The following is a 19,403-nucleotide window of genomic DNA, read 5'->3' on the forward strand; positions in this document are numbered from 1 at the left end:
CAAGCGGTTGACCAGTTTTCCCAGCACTACTTGTTAAAGAGATTGTCTTTTCTCCATTGTATATTCTTGCCTCCTTTGTCAAGGATAAGGTGTCCATAGGTACGTGGATTTATCTCTGGGCTTTCTATTTTGTTCCATTGATCTATATTTCTGTCTTTGTGCCAATACCATACTGTCTTGATAACTGTGGCTTTGTAGTAGAGCCTGAAGTCAGGCAGGTTGATTCCTCCAGTTCCACTCTTCTTTCTCAAGATTGCTTTGACTATTTGAGGTTTTTTTGTATTTCCATACAAATTGTGAAATTATTTGTTCTAGCTCTGTGAAAAATACCTTTGGTAGCTTGAGGGGGATTGCATTGAATCTATAGATTGCTTTGGGTTGTATACTCATTTTCACTATATTGATTCTTCTGATCCATGAACATGGTATATTTCTCCATCTATTAGTTTCCTGTTTGATTTCTTTCACCAGTGTTTTATAGTTTTCTATATATAAATCTTTTGTTTCTTTAGGTAGATATATTCATAAGTATTTTATTCTTTTCATTGCAATGGTGAATGGAATTATTTCCTTAATTTCTCTATTTTCTCATTATTAGTGCACAGGAATGCAAGGGATCTCTGTGTGTTAATTTTATATCCTGCAACTTTACTATATTAATTGATGAGCTCTAGTAATTTTCTGGTGGAGTCTTTAGGGTTTTCTATGTAGAGGATCATATCATCTGAAAACAGTGGGAGTTTTACTTCTTTTCCAATTTGGATTCCTTTTATTTCTTTTTCTGCTCTGATTGCTGTGGCCAAAACCTCCAAAACTATGTTGAATAGTAGTGGTGAAAGTGGGCACCCTTGTCTTGTTCCTGACTTTAGAGGAAATGCTTTCAATTTTTCACCATTGAGGATAATGTTTGCTGTGGTTTTGTCATATATAGCTTTTATTATGTTGAGATATGTTCCTTCTATCCCTGCTTTCTGAAGAGTTTTTATCATAAATGGATGTTGAATTTTGTCAAAGGTTTTCTCTGCATCTATTGATATAATCATATGGCTTTTATTTTTCAGTTTCTTAATGTGGTGTATTATGTTGATTGATTTGCAGATATTGAAGAATCCTTGCATCCCTGGGATAAAGCCCACTTGGTCATGATGTATGATCTTTTTAATGTGTTGTTGGATTCTGATTACTAGAATTTTGTTAAGGATTTTTGCATCTATGTTCATCGGTGATATTGCCTGTAGTTTTCTTTTTTTGTGTGGCATCTTTGTCAGGTTTTGGTATTAGGGTGATGGTGCCCTGATAGAATAAGTTTGGAAGTTGACCTTCGTCTTCAATTTTCTAGAAGAGTTTGAGTAGGATAGGTGTTAGCTCTTCTCTATATTTTTGGTAGAATTCAGCTGTGAAGCTGTCTGGTCTTGGGCTTTTGTTTGCTGGAAGATTTCTGATTACAGTTTCAAATTCTGTGCTTGTGATAGGTCTGTTAAGATTTTCTGTTTCTTCCTGGTTCAGTTCTGGAAAGCTGTCCTTTTCTAAGAATTTGTCCATTTCTTCCAAGTTGTCCATTTTATTGGCATATAATTGCTGATAGTAGTCTCTTATGATCCTTTGTATTTGTGTGTTGTCTGTTGTGATCTCTCCATTTTCATTTCTAATTTTATTAATTTGATTTTTCTCCCTTTGTTTCTTGATGAGTCTGGCTAATGGTTTGTCAATTTTATTTATACTCTCAAAGAACCAGCTATTGGCTTTGTTGATTTTTGCTATCATCTCTTTTGTTTCTTTTGCATTTATTTCTGCCCTAATTTTTAAGATTTCTTTCCTTCTACTAACCCTGGGGTTCTTCATTTCTTCTTTTTCTAGTTGCTTTAGGTGTAGAGTTAGGTTATTTATTTGACTTTTTTATTGTTTCTTGAGGTATGCCTGTATTTCTATGAACTTTTCCCTTAGCACTGTTTTTACAGTGTCCCACAGGTTTTGGGTTGTTGTGTTTTCATTTTCATTGGTTTCTATGCATATTTTGATTTCTTTTTTGATTTCTTCTGTGATTTGTTGGTTATTCAGCAGCGTGTTGTTCAGCCTCCATATGTTGAAAATTTTAATATTTTTTCTCCTGTAATTGAGATCTAATCTTACTGCATTGTGGTCAAGAAAGATGCTTGGAATGATTTCAGTTTTTTTTTTTAATTTACCAAGGTTAGATTTATGGTCCAGGATGTGATCTATCCTGGAGAAGGTTCCATGTGTGCTTGAGAAAAAGGTGAAATTCATTGTTTTGGAGTGAAATGTCCTATAGATATCAATTAGGTCTAACTGGTCTATTGTATCATTTAAAGTTTGGGTTTCCTTGTTAGTATTCTGTTTAGTTGATCTACCCATAGGTGTGAGTGGGGTATTAAAGTCTGCCACTATTATTGTGTTCTTGTTAATTTCCCCTTTCATACTTGTTAGCATTTGTCTTACATATTGTGGTTCTCCTATGTTGGGTACATATATATTTATAATTGTTATATGTTCTTCTTGGATTGATCTTTTGATCATTATGTAGTGTCCTTCTTTGTCTCTTTTCACAGCCTTTGTTTTAAAGTCTATTTTATCTGATATAAGTATTGCTACTCCTGCTTTCTTTTGGTCTCTGTTTGTGTGGAATATCTTTTTCCAGCCCTTCACTTTCAGTCTGTATGTGTCCCTTGTTTTGAGGTGGGTCTCTTGTATACAACATATATAGGGGTCTTGTTTTTGTAACCATTCAGCCAGTCTTTGTCTTTTGGTTGGGGCATTAAACTCATTTACGTTTAAGGTAATTATTGATAAGTATGATCCCGTTGCCATTTACTTTATTGTTTTGGGTTTGAGTTTATACACCTTTTTTGTGTTTCCTGTCTAGAGAGGATCCTTTAGCATTTGGTGGAGAGCTGGTTTGGTGGTGCTGAATTCTCTCAGCTTTTGCTTGTCTGTAAAGCTTTTGATTTCTCCTCCATATTTGAATGAGATTCTTGCTGGGTACAGTAATCTGGGCTCTAGGTTATTTTCTTTCATCACTTTAAGTATGCCCTGCCATTCCCTCCTGGCCTGAAGAGTTTCTATTGAAAGATCAGCTGTTATCCTTGTGGGAATCCCTTTGTGTGTTATTTGTTGTTTTTCCCTTGCTGCTGTTAATATTTGTTCTTTGTGTTTGATCTTTGTTAATTTGATTAATATGTGTCTTGGGGTGTTTTGCCTTCGTTTATCCTGTTTGAGACTCTCTGGGTTTCTTGGACTTGAGTGATTATTTCCTCCCCCATTTTAGGGAAGTTTTCAACTATTATCTCCTCAAGTATTTTCTCATGGTCTTTCGTTTGTCTTCTTCTTCTGGGACTCCTATGAATTGAATGTTAAAGTGTTTAACATTGTCCCAGAGGTCTCTGAGATTGTCTTCATTTCTTTTAATTTATTTTTCTTTTTTCCTCTCTGATTCATTTATTTCTACCATTCTATCTTCTACCTCACTGATCCTATCTTCTGCCTCTTATTGTACTATTTGTTCCCTCCAGAGTGTTTTTAATCTCATTTATTGCATTATTCATTATATATGGACTCTTTTTTATTTCTTCTAGATCCTTGTTAAACCTTTCTAACATCTTCTCAATTCTTGTCTCTAGGCTATTTATCTGTGATTCCATTTTGTTTTCAAGATATTGGATCATTTTCACTATCATTATTCAGAATTCTTTGTCAGGTAGATTACCTATCTCTTCCTCTTTTGTTTGGTTTGGAGGGCATTTATCCTGTTCCTTTACCTGCTGGGTATTCCTCTCTCTTTTCATCTTGTTTAAATTGCTGAGTTTGGGGTGTCCTTTCTATATTCTGGCAGTTTGTGGAGTTCTCTTTATTGTGGAGTTTCCTAGCTGTGGGTGGGGTTGGACTGGTGGCTTGTCAAGGTTTCCTGGTTAGGGAAGCTTGTGTCGGTGTTCTGGTGGGTAGGGCTGGATTTCTTCTCTCTGTAGTGCAATGAAGTGTCCAGTAATGAGTTGTGAGATGTCATTGGGTTTGGAGTGACTTTGGGCAGCCTGTATATTGAATCTCAGGGCTGTGTTCCTGTGTTGCTGGAGAATTTGCGTGGTATGTCTTGCTCTGGAACTTGTTGGTCCTTGGGTGGTGCTTGGTTTCAGTGTAGGTATGGAGCCGTTTGATGAGCTCCTGTTGATTAATGCTCCCTGGAGTCAGGAGTTCTCTGGTGTTCTCAGGATTTGGACTCAAGCCTCCTGCTTCTGGTTTTCAGTCTTATTTTTACAGTCACCTCAAGACTTCTCCATCTATACAGCACTGTTGATAAAACATCTAGGTTAAGGATGAAAAATTTCTCCACAGTGAGGGATGCCCAGAGAGGTTCACAGAGTTACATGGAGAAGAGAAGTGGGAGGAGAGAGATAGAGGTGACCAGGATGAGATGAGGTGGAATCAAAAGAGGAGAGAGCAAGCTAGCCAGTAATAACTTCCTTATGTGTGCTCCACAGTCTGGACTGCTCAGAGATGTTCACAGAGTTATACAGAGAAGAGAAAAGGAAGGAAGGAGACAGAGGTGGCCAGGAGGATAAAGGGGGAAATTAAAAGGAGAGAGACAGATCCAGCCAGTAATCAGCTCCCTAGGTGTTCTCCACAGTCTGTTACACACAAAGGGATTCACAGAGTTGGGTAGAGAAGAGAAGGTGGAGGGAGGAGATAGAGGTGACCTGGTGGAGAAAAAGGAGAGTCCAAAGGGGAAGAGAGCAGTCAAGCCAGTAATCTCGCTCCCAAGTAAAAATGGGTACTGAAGATTGGGTTCTTAAAGGTACAAAATTGATAACAAACACCAAAAAGCAAAGATTAAAAATCTAGAGTAGAGGTTGGATTTTCAAAAATACAATATTAAATTAAAAAAAACAAAGTCACAAAAATTATAAAATATATATATATATATGAAGTTTGCTTTAAATAATAGGGTCTCTCTCTTTTATTTTTTTGCAAAGTAATAGGTTATAAAAATGAAAGTTAAAAGAGTAATAGAGGACTTAAAGAAATGAATGATAGTAAAAATAATAAAAATATATCTAGGCTTTTTCTGGTGTTGTTGTGGACAGTGTGGGGGTCAGTCCATTTTTGGATAGTTCCTTGATCTGGCTTATATTTCTCAAGATCTATAGGCCCCTTCCTGTGTAGTCAGTTCTAACTACAGGGTTTTAATCTATTGCACCTTTCACTTCCAAGGAGGATCCCTCTGTTTTAGCTTCATCTGTTTGCTGGTGTCTTCAGTGTCTAATTTGCACCCTGACACAAGGAGGCATTGGTGGACACTTTTTTACACTCACTTGTTCAGTCGTGCTGTGAGGAGGGAGGGACGCTGCAAGCAAATAACACTGGTGTGTGCTCACAGTGTCACTGCCACACTGGGTTTGCCCCTGCTCACGGTGTGTGTACTTTTCCTGTCAACACTGCTTAGGCTCTAGGTTGCTCTGCAGGGAACTGTCTGAGGCCGGCCATGGGTTGTATGCACTTCCCAGGTCTAAGCCACTCAGGTTCAGGTACTCAGGTAGTCCTCAGAGGTGCAGACTTGGTTGGGCCTGCGTTTTGTGACCTTCCCAGGTCCAAGCAGCTCAGGTGACCAGGTGTTTGGCGAGAGTGGTCACTGCGACTTATTGCCTCCCCCTTCCCTGCTGCTCGGTTTTCTGGGTGTAAAACTGGCACACCTTCTCAGGTGGATGTTGACCATCCAGAATCCCAAGAAGTCTTAGTTAGCAACAAAGCCTGCTTGCAGTTTGGTAGATAATGCCTCTCTGGGGTCGCGATTGCCCTCTTCTGGCTCTGGCTACCTGTCATCAGAGGGGGATGGTCTGCAGCTGGCTAGCTCTGCTCAGTCCTGTGTTCTGTGAGTGGGCCTGATGGTGTCTTAGGTTAGGGCTTTTCATGTAGCTCTAGTCAGTCCTTTGTTCTGTGAGTGGGCCTGACGGCATCTTAGATTAGGGCTTTTTCTGTGGTAGCTATCCCACAGCCTGTTTTGCTAGCCCAAGTTAGTTCCTTCAGATTGCCCTTGGGGCATTCAGGTCCAGTCCATACACTAAGCAATGCAGCCCGCGCCTCCCTGCCCAGACCCTGCTTGCTAGTGGCGAATGCAGACATCTGCGTTGCTTCTCCAATGGGGGAGTTACCATTGGTCATGTAATCTCTGGGTTTTAATTATTTATTTTTCCTCCCTATAATGTTGCCCTCTGTGGTTCCAATGCTCGCCACAGACTCGGCAATGAGAGTGTTTCCTGGTGTTTGCAAATGTCTCTCTTTTTTAAGACTCCCTTCCTGGGATGGAACTTCATCCCTATCTCTTTTGTCTCTCTTTTTGTCTTTTATATTTTTCCTATCTCCTTTTGAAGACAATTGGCTGCTTTTCTGGGTGCCTGATGTCCTCTGCTGGCATTCAGAAGCTGTTTTGTGGAATTGAACATCAGCGTTCAAATGTTCTTTTGATGAATTTGTGGGGGAGAAAGTGATCTCCCCATACTATTTCTCCACCATCTTCTGGAGAAGACTCTTGAGAGCCCCTTGGACTGCAAGGAGAACCTACCAGTCCATCCTAAAGGAGATCAGTCCTGGGTGTTCATTGGAAGGACTAATATTAAAGCTGAAACTCCAGTATTTTCGCCACCTGATGCGAAGAGCTAACTCATTTGAAAAAACCCTGATGCTGGGAAAGATTGAGGTCAGGAGAAGAAGGGAATGACAGAGCATGAGATGGTTGGATGGCATCACTGACTCAATGGACATGGGTTTGGGTGGACTCCAGGAACTGAGTATGGACAGGGAAGCCTGGCATGCTGTGGTTCATGGGGTCACAAAGAGTCGGACACGACTGAGTGACTGAACTGAACTGAACTTCCAACTGTGCTCAGTTGGTGGACTGAACTTCCACCTTCCAAGATGCTCAGCTTTCTTTACAGTCCAACTCTCACATCCGTACAAGACTACTGGAAAATCCATAGATTTGACTAGATGGACCTTTGCTGGCAAAGTAATGTCTATGCTTTTTAATATGCTGTCTGGTTTGATCATACTTTTCTTCCAAGGAGCAAGCATCTTTAAATTTGGATTGCTGCAGTCACCATCTACAGTGATTTTGGAGCCCAAGAAAATAAAGTATCTCACTATTTCCACTGTTTCCCCATCTATTTGCCATGATCTTACTTTTATGAATGTTGAGTTTTAAGCCAACATTTTGACTATCTTCATTCACTTTCATCAAGAGGCTCTTTAGTTCTAATTCACTTTCTGCCATTAAGGTAGTGTCATCTGAATATCTGAGGTTATTGATATTTCTTCCAGCAATCTTGATTCCAGCTTGTGCTTCATGCAGCCTTGCGTTTTGCATGATGTACTCTGCATAGAAGTTAAATAAGCAGGGTGACAGTATACAGCCTTGATGTATTCTTTTCCCTATTTGGAACCAGTCTGCTGTTCCATGTCCAGTTCTAACTGTGCTTCTTTACCTGCATACAGATTTCTCAGGAGGCAGATCAGGTGGTCTGGTGCTCTCATCTTTTTAAAAATTTTCCACAGTTTGTTCTGATCCACACAGTCAGAGGCTTTGGCATAGTCAATAAAGGAGAAGTAGATGTTTTTCTGGAACTCTCTTGCTTTTTTTGATGATCCAGAGGATGTTGGCAATTCGATCTCTGGTTCTGCTGCCTTTTTAAAATCCAGTTTTAACATCTAGAAGGTCATGGTTCAGGTACTATTGAAGCCTAGCTTGGAGAATCTTGGTCATTACTTTCCTAGTGTGTGAGATGAGTGCCATTGTGCAGTAGTTTGAACATACTTTGGCATTGCCTTTCTTTGGGATTGGAATGAAAGCTTACCTTATCCTGTCCTGTGACCCCTGCTGAGTTTTTCAAATTTGCTGGATATTGAGTCCAGCACTTTCACAGCATCATATTTTAGGATTTGAAATAGTTCAACTGGAATTCCATCACCTCACCTAGCTTTGTTCATAGTCATACTTTCTAAGGCCCACTTCATTTCACATTCCAGGATATCTGGTTTTAGGTGAGTGATAACACCATCATGATTATCTGGATCACAATCTGTTTTTTTTTTTTTTATTTATTTGTTATTTTGTGTATTCTTCCCACCTCTTCATAAAGTTTTATACTTCTGTTAGATCCATACCATTTCTGTCCTTTATTGTGCCCATTTTTGCATGAAATATTCCCTTGGTATCTCTAATTTTCTTGAGGAAATCTAGAGCCTTTCTCATTGTATTGTTTTCCTGTATTTCTTTGCATTGATCACTGAGGAAGGCTTTCTTATCTCTCCATGCTATTCTTTGGAACTCTGCATTCAAATATGTATATCTTTCCTTTTCTCCTTGCCTTTTGTTTCACTTCTTTTCTTTGATAGTTGTAAGGCCTTCTCAGACAATCATTTTGCCTTTTTGCATTTCCTTTTTTGGGGGATAATCTTGATCAGTTCAGTTAAGTTCAGTTGCTCAGTCATGTCTGACTCTTTGCGACCCCATGAATCGCAGCACGCCAGGCGTCCCTGTCCATCACCAACTTCCGAAGTTTACTCAAACTCATGTCCATCGAGTTGGTGATGCATTCCAGCCATCTCATCCTCTGTCATCCTCTTCTCCTCCGTCCCCCAATGCCTCCCAGCATCAGGATCTTTTCCAATGAATCAACTCTTCACATGAGGTGGACAAAGTATTGGAGTTTCAGCTTCAACATCAGTCCTTGCAATGAACACCCAGGACTGATCTCCCTTAGGTTGGACTGGTTGGATCTCCTTGCCATCCAAAGGACTCTCAAGAGTCTTCAAAAGCATCTATTCTTCAGCACTCATCTTTTTTCATAGTCCAACTCTCACATCCAGACCTGACCACTGGAAAAACCATAGCCTTGACTAGACGGACCATTGTTGACAATTGTTGTCTTTGCTTTTTAATATGCTACCTAGGTTGGTCATAACTTTCCTTTTTTTAATTTCATGGCTGCAATCACCATCTGCAGTGATATTGGAGACCAAAAAAATAAAGTCTCACACTGTTTCCACTGTTTCCCCATCTATTTCCCATGAAGTGATAGAACCAGATGCCATGTTCTTCGTTTTCTGAAGGTTGAAAATTAAACCAACTTTTTCACTCTCCACTTTCACTTTTGTTAAAAGAGGCTTTTTAGTTCCTCTTCACTTTCTGCAATAAGGGTGGTGTCATCTGCATATCTGAGGTTATTGATATTTCTCCAGGCAATCTTGATTCCAGCTGTGCTTCTTCCAGCCCAACTATTCTCATGATGTACTCTGCATATAAGTTAAATAAGCAGGGTGATAATATACAACCTTGACGTACTCCTTTCCCAATTTGGAAACAGTCTGTTGTTCCACGTCCAGTTGTAACTTTTGCTTCCTGACCTGCATATAGGTTTCTCAAGAGGCAGGTCAGGTGGTCTGGTATTCCCATCTCTTTCAGAATTTTCCACAGTTTATTGTGATCCACACAGTCAAAGGCTTTGGCATAGTCAATAAAGCAGAAATAAATATTTTTTCTGGAACTCTCTTGCTTTTCTGATCTAGTGGATGTTGTTAATTTGATCTCTGCCTTTTCTAAAAGCAGCTTGAACATCTGAAAGTTCAGGTTCATGTATTGCTGAAGCCTGGCTTGGAGAATTTTGAGCATTATTTTACTAGCGTGTGAGATGAGTACAATTGTGTGGTACTTTGAACATTCTTTTGGCATTGCCTTGCTTTGGGATTGGATTGAAATAAGCTTTTCCAGTTCTGTGGCCACTGCTGAGTTTTCCAAATTTTCTGGCATACTGAGTGCAGCACTTTCAGAGCATCATCTTTCAGGATTTGAAATATTTCAACTGGAATTCCATCACCTCCACTAGCTTTGTTTGTAGTGATTCTTTCTAAGGCCCACTTGACTTCACATTCCAGGATGCCTGGCTCTAGGTGAATGATCACACATCGTGATTATCTTGGTCATGAAGATTTTTTTGTACAGTTACTCTGTGTATTCTTGCCACCTCTTCTGAATAATTTCTGCTTCTGTTAGGTTCATATAATTTCTATCCTTTATGGAGCCCATTTTGCATGAAATGTTCCCTTGGTATTTCTAATTTTCTTGAAAAGATCTCTAGTCTTTCCCATTCTGTTGTTTTCCTCTATATCTTTGCCTTGATCACTAAGGAAGGCTTACTTATTTCTCCTTGCTATTCTTTGGAACTCTGCATTCAGATTATTATATCTTTCCTTTTCTCCTTTGCTTTTCACTTCTCTTGTTTTTACAGCTATTTGTAAGGCCTCCCCAGACAGCCATTTTGTTTTTTTTGCAATTCTTTCCCATGGGGATTGTCTTGATCGCTGTCTCCTGTACAATGTCATGAACCTCCATCCATAGTTCATCAGGCACTCTGTCTATCAGATCTAGTCCCTTAAACCTATTTCTCACTTCCACTGTATAATCATAAGGGATTTGATTTAGGTCATACCTGAATTATCTAGTGGTTTCCCCTACTTTCTTCAATTTAAGTCTGAATTTGGTAATAAAGAGTTCATTATCTGAGCCACAGTGAGCTCCCAGTCTTGTTTTTGCTGACAGTATAGAGCTTCTCCATCTTTGGCTGCAAAGAATATGGTCAATCTGATTTTGATGTTGACCATCTGGTGATGTCCATGTGTAAAGTCTTCTCTTGTATTGTTGGAAGAGGGTGTTTGCTATGATCAGCGAATTTTCTTGGCAAAACTCTATTAGCCTTGCTGTGCATCATTCTGTACTCCAAGGCCAAATATGCCTATTACTCCAGGTGTTTCTTGAGTTCCTACTTTTGCATTCCAGTCCCCCATAATGAAAAAGGACATCTTTTGGGGGTGTTAGTTCTAAAAGGTCTTCTATGTCTTCATAGAACCATTCAACTTCAGCTTCTTCAGCATTTCTGGTTAGGGCATAGACTTGGATTACTGTGATATTGAATGGTTTGACTTAGAAACAAACAGAGATCATTCTGTCTTTTGTAGGATTGCATCCAAGTACTGCATTTTGGACTCTTTTGTTGACCATAATGGCTACTCCATTTCTTCTGAGGGATTCCTGCCCACAGTAGGAGATATAATGATCATCTGAGTTAAATTCACCCATTCCAGTCCATTTTAGTTCACTGATTCCTAGAATATCAATGTTCATTCTTGCCATATCCTGTTTGACCACTTCCAATTTGCCTTGATTCATGGATGAGAGAAGCGACCCAATGTCCAAGGTCAGGGATGGCAGCCAATAGGAGCTATTCCACGTCCAAGGTCAGGGGCTGCGGACAAGAGGAGCAACCCCACGTCCAAGGATTGGAGGCTGAATGGGTGCAGGAGGGCTGAGAGGAGCTACTCTACGTTCAAGATCAGGAGGGGCAACTCGTCCAAGGTAAGGAGTAGCAGCTGTGCTTTGCTGGAGTAGCTGTGAAGAGATACCCCACCTCCAAGGTAACAGAAACCCAAATAAGATGGTAGGTGTTGTAGGAGGGCATCAGAGGGCAGACAAACTGAAACAATACTCACAGAGAACTAACCAATCTGATCACACGGACTACAGCCTTGTTTAACTCAATGAAACTAAGCCATGCCGTGTGGGGCCACCTAAGATGGACGATTCATGGTGGAGAGGTCTGACCGAATGTGGTCCACTGGAGAAGGGAATGGCAAACCATTTCAGTATTCTTGCCTTGAGAACCCCATGAATAATATGAAAAGGTAAAATGATAGGATACTGAAAGAGGAACTCCCCAGGTCGGTAAGTACCCAATCTTGATCACTGCCTCTAGTACAACGTCATGAGCCTCCATCCATAGTTCTTCAGGCACTCTGTCTAACAGATCTAATCCCTTGAATCTGTTTGTCACTTCCACTTTATAATCGTAAGGGATTTCATTTGGTGTAAGATGGCAGAGTAGAAGGACGTGCGCTCATCTTCTCCTGTGAGAATGCCAAAACCGCAACTCACTGCTGAACAACTGTTGACTGAAGGACGTTGGATTCCACCAAAAAAAAATATATCTGACATCCAAGGACAAAGGAGAAGCCCTAGGAAGATGGTAGGAGGGGCAAAATCAAGTTTAGGATCAAACTCCTTACCCTCCAGAGATACTCAGAAGGCTCAAACAAACCTTGTGTGCACCAGAACCCTGAGACCCCACACAGAGACTGATCCCAAACTGTGTTTGAATGCCTCCTGAGAAGGTATAGGTCAGCAGTGGCCAGCCACAGTGGTGGGGGCTCTGGGTGCAGCATACCTGGGTATAGCATAAGCTGTCTTGGAGGAGGTCACCATTGACCCCTCCATAAAGTCTCCAGAACATAGACAGGATGGGGAAAACAGACACTTGGAGAGCAGACAGAACCTTACGCATATCAGGATCCAGAAGAAAGGAGCAGTAACCCCACAAGAGACTGACCCAGACTTGTCTGTGAGAGTCTAGGAGTCTCCAGTGGAGGCATGGGTTGAAGGTGGCCTGCTGCAGGGTCAGGGGCACTGAGAGCAGCAGTGGGCGCATGGGACTGTTTGAAGGAGGTCACTGTTATCTGCATTACCTTCACCATAGTTAGGCCTCAGGTCAAAGAAGAGAGAGGGAATACAGCCTCACCCATCAAGGGAAAATTGGATTAAAGATTTACTGACCATGGCCCCACCTGTCAGAACAAGACCCAGTTTCCCCCTCAGTTACTCTCTCTCTTTAGGAAGCTTCCATAAGCCTCTTATCCTTATCCATATGAGGGCAGGCAGAATGAAAACCACAGTCACAGAAACCTAACCAAACTAATCACATGGACCACAGCCTTGTCTAACTCAATGAAACTATGAACCATGTCTTGGAGGGCCACCCAAGATGGATGGGTCATGGTGGAGAGTTCTGACAAAATGTGGTCCACTGGAGAAGGGAATGGCAAACCACTTCAGTATTCTTGCCTTGAGAACCCCATGAACAGTATGGAAAGGCAAAAAGTTAAGACACTAAACGATGAACTCCCCAGGTCGTAGGTGCCTGATATGCTACTGGAGAACAGTGGAGAAATAACTTCAGAAAGGATGAAGAGATGGAGCCAAAGCAAAAACAACACCCAGTTGTGGTTGTGACTGGTGATGACAGTAAAGTCTGATGCTGTAAAGAGCAATATTGCATAGGAACCTGGATTATTAGGTCAAACAGGAGTTGGCAAGAATGAACATTGACATTTCAGGAATCAGCAAACTAAAATGGACTGGAATGGGTGAATTTAATTCAGATGACCATTATATCTACTACTGTGGGCAAGAATCCCTTAGAAGAAATGGAGTAGCCATCATAGTCAACAAGAGTCTGAAATGCAGTACTTGGATGCAATCTCAAAAACGACAGAATGATCCCTGTTCATTTCCAAGCCAAACCATTCAGTAACATAGTAATCCAAGTCTATCCCCTGACTAGTAATGCTGAAGAAGCTGAAGTTGAACGGTTCTATGAAGACCTTTTAGAACTAACACCTCAAAAAGATGTCATTTTCATTATAGGGGACTGGAATGCAAAAGTAGGAACTCAAGAAACACCTGGAGTAACAGGCATATTTGGCCTTGGAATACAAAACAGCAGGCCAAAGGCTAACATAGTTTCCCTAAGAGAACACACTGGTCATAGCAAACACCCTCTTCCAACAACACAAAAGAAGACTCTATTCATGGATATCACCAGATGGTCAATACTGAAATCGGATTGATTATATTATTTGCAGCCAAAAATGGAGAGGATCTATAAAGTCATCAAAAACAAGACTGGCAGCTGACTGTGGCTCAGATCATGAACTCCTTATTGTCAAATTCAGACTTAAGTTGAAGAAAGTAGGGAAAACCACTAGACCATTCAGGTATGAACAAAATAAAATATTAAATAATAACAACAAAGAAAAGTGAAAAATGATCACTGCCGTAAGAAATAAGAAGTGTGTATACTACCAGCAATTGAACCCATTGTGGGAAATCAGGAAACATGTGATGAAAATAAACTTATTTTAAATTTACTAAATAACTAGAGTCAAGCAGTGTGCTATTCCATAATTTTTTTTTCTTATATTTCTGCTCAGTTAGGGCTTTGTGAACTACTTTTAAAGAAAGTTTGTCCCTAGGTTAAAGGAAGGACCAGACGGTAATCAATCCATCACTGATTGGAGATTCTGTTCCAGACAATGGAGTATGTGGTGCTCTGTAAAATAGTTCTCAATTGAAATAGTCATAACCGGTGAAAATATTTATTTATATCTACAGATGAACCAAATTATGGGAGAAAAAATCTACCTGGTTTGATCAAAAAGTTAATTCTATTTTTTCATACCATGTAATGGAAAAATCCAAAAGAGCTTTTGGCCAACCCCATGGTAACTTATCAATAAGAAGGACATTAATATGTGACTCTTCACCAATATTCACTCCTCCTGTTTATTTCTCTCTGCATATGCTCCATTTTAGGAAGATGTGGTCAAGAGGCTGTAGTTTCCTCTCTTCTCAGGTCTCAGTCAAAGGCTACAATATCTCTCCAGGAGGGCAAAATAAGTAGCCTTTCTCATCCCCCCAGCTCCATGTTGCAGAGGCAAAATTCTAGGTGAGTGTTGTTGGAGTAGTAACTCAGAAATTGTGTATAGAAGAGAGTGGACATAAAGGACCAAAAATTCTCCCTCAAGGAAGTGATTTTACTTGGAATAGAGAGTGAAGAAGTGTCCTACTAGGGAGCAGTGTGGTTTTCAGAAAGATTCAATGACTTTCCTATTAAAGTCCTTCGCATTGCCAAGACTATATCTAGTCCTTCTGCCTAGGTCTTTGAGTTATATACCATGAGGGAAATGAGCATTGAAGTTTTAATGTATTTATCATAACTCTATACTTAACATCGGGCAAGAATCCCTGACACTTTACTGAAAAGAAGGAAAAAGTGAAAGAATGGGGTGGAAATTCTGCCAAGTTACTGAGATCAATAAAAATAAACAAACAAACAAACAAGCAATTTTTTTAAAAAAAAAGCTTAATTTATTAAGGGGCCAGCAGAAATTTGGAATCCTCAATGCTGCCTTATTTGACCAGTTTCTAAAGTCTGTCCTTCTACGAATCATCTGTGAAAGTGGGCCTCTGCATGGAACCAGGTTATTTATCAGGTTTTACAGTTTGTATGAGACAAAGATTGTTCAGTATTTAAAGAGGCAGGATACTATGGTCTGAAGATGCAATACTTGCTATAATATAAAATAAATATTGACAAGAAATAAGAGCCATTTTGGAATTGCTTCCACAGGGTAGTACAAACAGAACCAACTGTTGGTTTATTTGAGTTTCAACCAGTCACATTTGATGTGGTCTCTAATATAATGTTGGCAAAGAGGAGAAGGGACAATGTTAAGTCCATCATCCCATAGATCTGTTTTCAAATTTCAATGTCGAGGACCCCATCAAAAATTATTGTACTTATATTGATTTTTCATAAATGTATTAAAACAATCAATATTTTGTAAGGCCCCAAATTTTCATAGACATCATGCTAATTGCTGTGGGTACATAGGTGAGCAGGCTTCTCAAGTGGCTCAGTGGCAAAGAATCCGCCTGCCAGTACAAGACATGCAGGAGACATGGGTTCACTCCCTGGGTTCACAAGGTCGCCAGGAGGAGGAAATGGCAACCCATTCCAGTATTCTTGGCTGGAAAATTCCATGGACAGAGGATCCTGGTGGACTACAGTCCATGGGGTCACAAAGAGTCGAACATGACTGAGCAACTGAGCACACACACACGAATGAGTAAAATTAACATAGCTCTTTCCACTATGAAACCTATGTGAAGTGAAGTTGCTCAGTCGTGTCCAACTCTTTGAGACCCCACGGAATGTAGCCTACCAGGCTCCTCTATTCATGGGATTTTCCAGGCAATAGTACTGGAGTGGATTGCCATTTCCTTCTCCAATGAAACCTATAGTCTAGCATAAAAGACAAACAATAGCAATAGAATATTCTAATTTTGTTCTTAAGAGTACAAAGTACGGAGTGTGACTGAGACACTAAAGAAGATTTTTTTTTGTAGATAATAGCTTCCTGTTTTTATTATGATGAATCTTGAACATACCTAAAAATTAAAAATACTAGGATACCCCACCTACATGTATTTTGCTTTATTATTTGAAGTAAATTGCATACTAAGAATCATGTAACTTCAAACATAAATATTTTAGTGTGTACTCATAAAAGGTAATATCTCATTTTTAAAACAATGCATAAATTTAGAATGATTCAAGCATGCTAATATTGTTCCAATTCTCTTGCATAGCTAGCAGCACTGATCAATATCCAAACTACATATATTTGCCTTGCATTTAATAAACTTGCTAGACTATTCTGCCTATTCAAATGACTGTAACTATATTTAAAAGTTCATATTTTCATTGGTGGTTTATTGTTTTGTTTATAAATGCACTGGTTGGGCATATCTATCTCCTGTTTGAAAACAAGTTTCAAAATTTTAACTGTACAATCAATAATAACATCTCTTCTATAGGGGAAAAACTTAAGTTGAAAATAGAGGAGGATATATATGCAGAGCCCTATTCAATTAATAGGATAGACAGTCATCTTAGTCTGTTTGGGTTTTTACAGCAAAAATACTGTAGATTTAGTAACTTAAACCACAAGCATTTATTTCACATAGTTCTGAAGCTTGGGGAGTACAAGATCAATGTACCTGTATAACTGGTGTCTGGTGAGATGCTATTCTCTGGTTCACAGATTGCCATCTCTTGTTGTGTTCTTACATGGTGGAGAGGGCGAGGGAGCTCTCTGGTGTCTCTTTTACAAGAGGCACTAATTCCATTTATGGTTTCACCCTCATGACCTAATTACCTCCCAGAGACCAAATACCATCACATTGGGCTTAGGTTTCAATATGTGAATTTGGGGAGACACAAACCATCTACAGCAAGAGTGATATATTAATATATGTGTAGTATCCAGGATTAGACATTCTTGCTGGCTTCTTTCTTGTTGTTGTACAGTCCTTAAGTCAGGTCTAACTCTTTGTGACCCCATGGACTACAGCATGCCAGGCTACTCTGTCCTTCACACTCTCCCAAAGTTGTTCAAGTTGATGCCCATTGAGTCAGTGATGCCATCCAACCATCTCCTCCTTTGTTATCCCCTTCTTCTGCTTTCAGTTTTTCTCAGTATCAGGATCTTTTCCAATAGGTCAGTTCTTCACATCAGATGGCCCAAGTATTGGAGCTTCAGCTTCAGCATCAGTCCTTCTGATTAATATTGAGGGTTGATTTCCTTAGGACTGACTGATTTGATCTCGTTACAGTCCAAGGGGCTCTCACGAGTCTTCTCCAGCACCACAATTTGTAAATATCAATTCTTTGGTGCTCAGCCTTCTTTATGGTCCAACTTTCACATCTGTACATGACTTCAGGAAAAACCATACCTTTGACTATACAGATCTTTGTCAGCAAAGTGATGTCTCTGGTTTTTAATATGCTGTCTATGTTTGTTATAATTCTATCAACATATATTTCTTTATTAAAGAGAGCTATCTTTTTTTTTTAATAGAACAGCTCACATCTAAATTTTATATAGAACATGTTACTGCTCTTTGTCTGTTTGATGTTTGAGTAGTGCTATTGGTGCTAACCAGAGCAGAGGATGCAATGCTGAGCTCCATCAAATATTTTCAGGTCTCATTGATAGTGTTGGCCTTTTATACCCTGATGAAAACTCACCAGAGGAACAAACTTAGAAAATAAATTTAGAATAAAGTTCCTTTTCCACTTTCTCCTCATAATGCTCCTGCTCTTTGTCATGGCATTGCTACTAACAGTAGAAGCTGTAAAAGGGTTGTAAATTATTACTCCAAGAAATGTGTTTTGCTACTTATATAACTTTTGGCCCAAATGCATCCCTTGGCATATGTTGAAGGCATTGTTAGCCTTATATGGCAGATATCGTAATATTTGGAAAATCCCCCATGAGCCTGTGAATGAAATTGGCATCTGTATTCTATATTTCAGTACAAGACCCAAAGGTTCTGGCCATTGAAATAGTAGTTCCAGAATTGACAACAATAAAAGTAACAGTAGAAATAAAAAAGAAACAAAACAAAAACCACATACTTTGATCCCATCCTAATAAATTCAATGTCTCCCACACTATTTGATATTTTTACAGTAATAATAATTTTATTTACAGAACATTATAGTCTGCTTTTTGTTACTTGTTGTGACCTGGAAGAGAGTATTGCATCCTATAAATATTTGCAAACATAGCCACATTTTCATTGGTTTTTGCTTACTACAAGCTTCTGACATATGCAGTGGTTAAGCAATAATTATATTACCATAAAATACTGTACTCCCTTACACCGAGACTCTCTCATAAATTTCTCTGCTGTTGTCTATGACAATTTGCACTGACTGGTCGACTGTTACTACTTCTCTTTGTTTTAATTTCCCTGCCCAAACTCAAACCTGCCATCCCTTTCATCAAAGTCTTCTATCACTCTAACTCACATTGGTGACTCACTTTTCTTAAGTTAATATTTATTTTCTTTGATAATTGACTATATATCATGTAGGTTTTCAGTTGCTCATTATTTTCTCACATCAATATGATTTACCTTTCTACATAGACTGCAAGCTCCATACAAATAATATTTATGGATTTGAGTTTTTTGTTGTAAACTATTATGGCTTTGAAACTAAAAATTTCATTCAAGCTAATAGGCATCAACTGGTAGCTCATTGGGTCTTCCCAGGTGCCTCAGTGGTAAAGAATCAGGCTTCTAATGCAGGAGATGCAACAGATGTGAGTTCAATCCCCTGGTTGGGAAGGTCCCCTGGAGAAAGAAATAATAATTCACTACAGTATTCTTGCCTGGAAAACCCCGTGGACAGAGGAGCCTGGTAGGCTATAGTCCATGGGATCGTAGAGTTGGACAAGACTGAATAACTGAGCACACACCCATGGTAGCTTGTTAAGAATTTGTTAGCTCTGGTCCTTTCTGTCATCCAGTGAAACAGAATCTGCAAATAACAAGATTTCAAGATATTTTGAATAAACTTTTAGTTTGATGTACTGCCCTAAAATGTATCACCCATCTGTATAGGCTAACTGAATGGCTGTTCATTTATTATTTGTGACAGAAGTTTTCTTAGATTACTATAACAAATTATCATAAACTGAATAGCTTGAAACAGCATAAGTGTATTCCCTCATAGTACAGGTGAAAGTGAAAGTTGCTGAGTCATATCCAACTCTTTGTGACTTCATGGACAATACAGTCCATGAAATTCTCCAGGCCAGAATACTGGAGTGGGTATCCTTTCCCTTCTCCAGGGGCTCTTCCCAACCCAGGGATCAAACCC

The sequence above is a fragment of the Bubalus kerabau genome, chromosome 11 (genome assembly GCF_029407905.1).
Source record: "Bubalus kerabau isolate K-KA32 ecotype Philippines breed swamp buffalo chromosome 11, PCC_UOA_SB_1v2, whole genome shotgun sequence".
Taxonomy (NCBI): domain Eukaryota; kingdom Metazoa; phylum Chordata; class Mammalia; order Artiodactyla; family Bovidae; genus Bubalus; species Bubalus kerabau.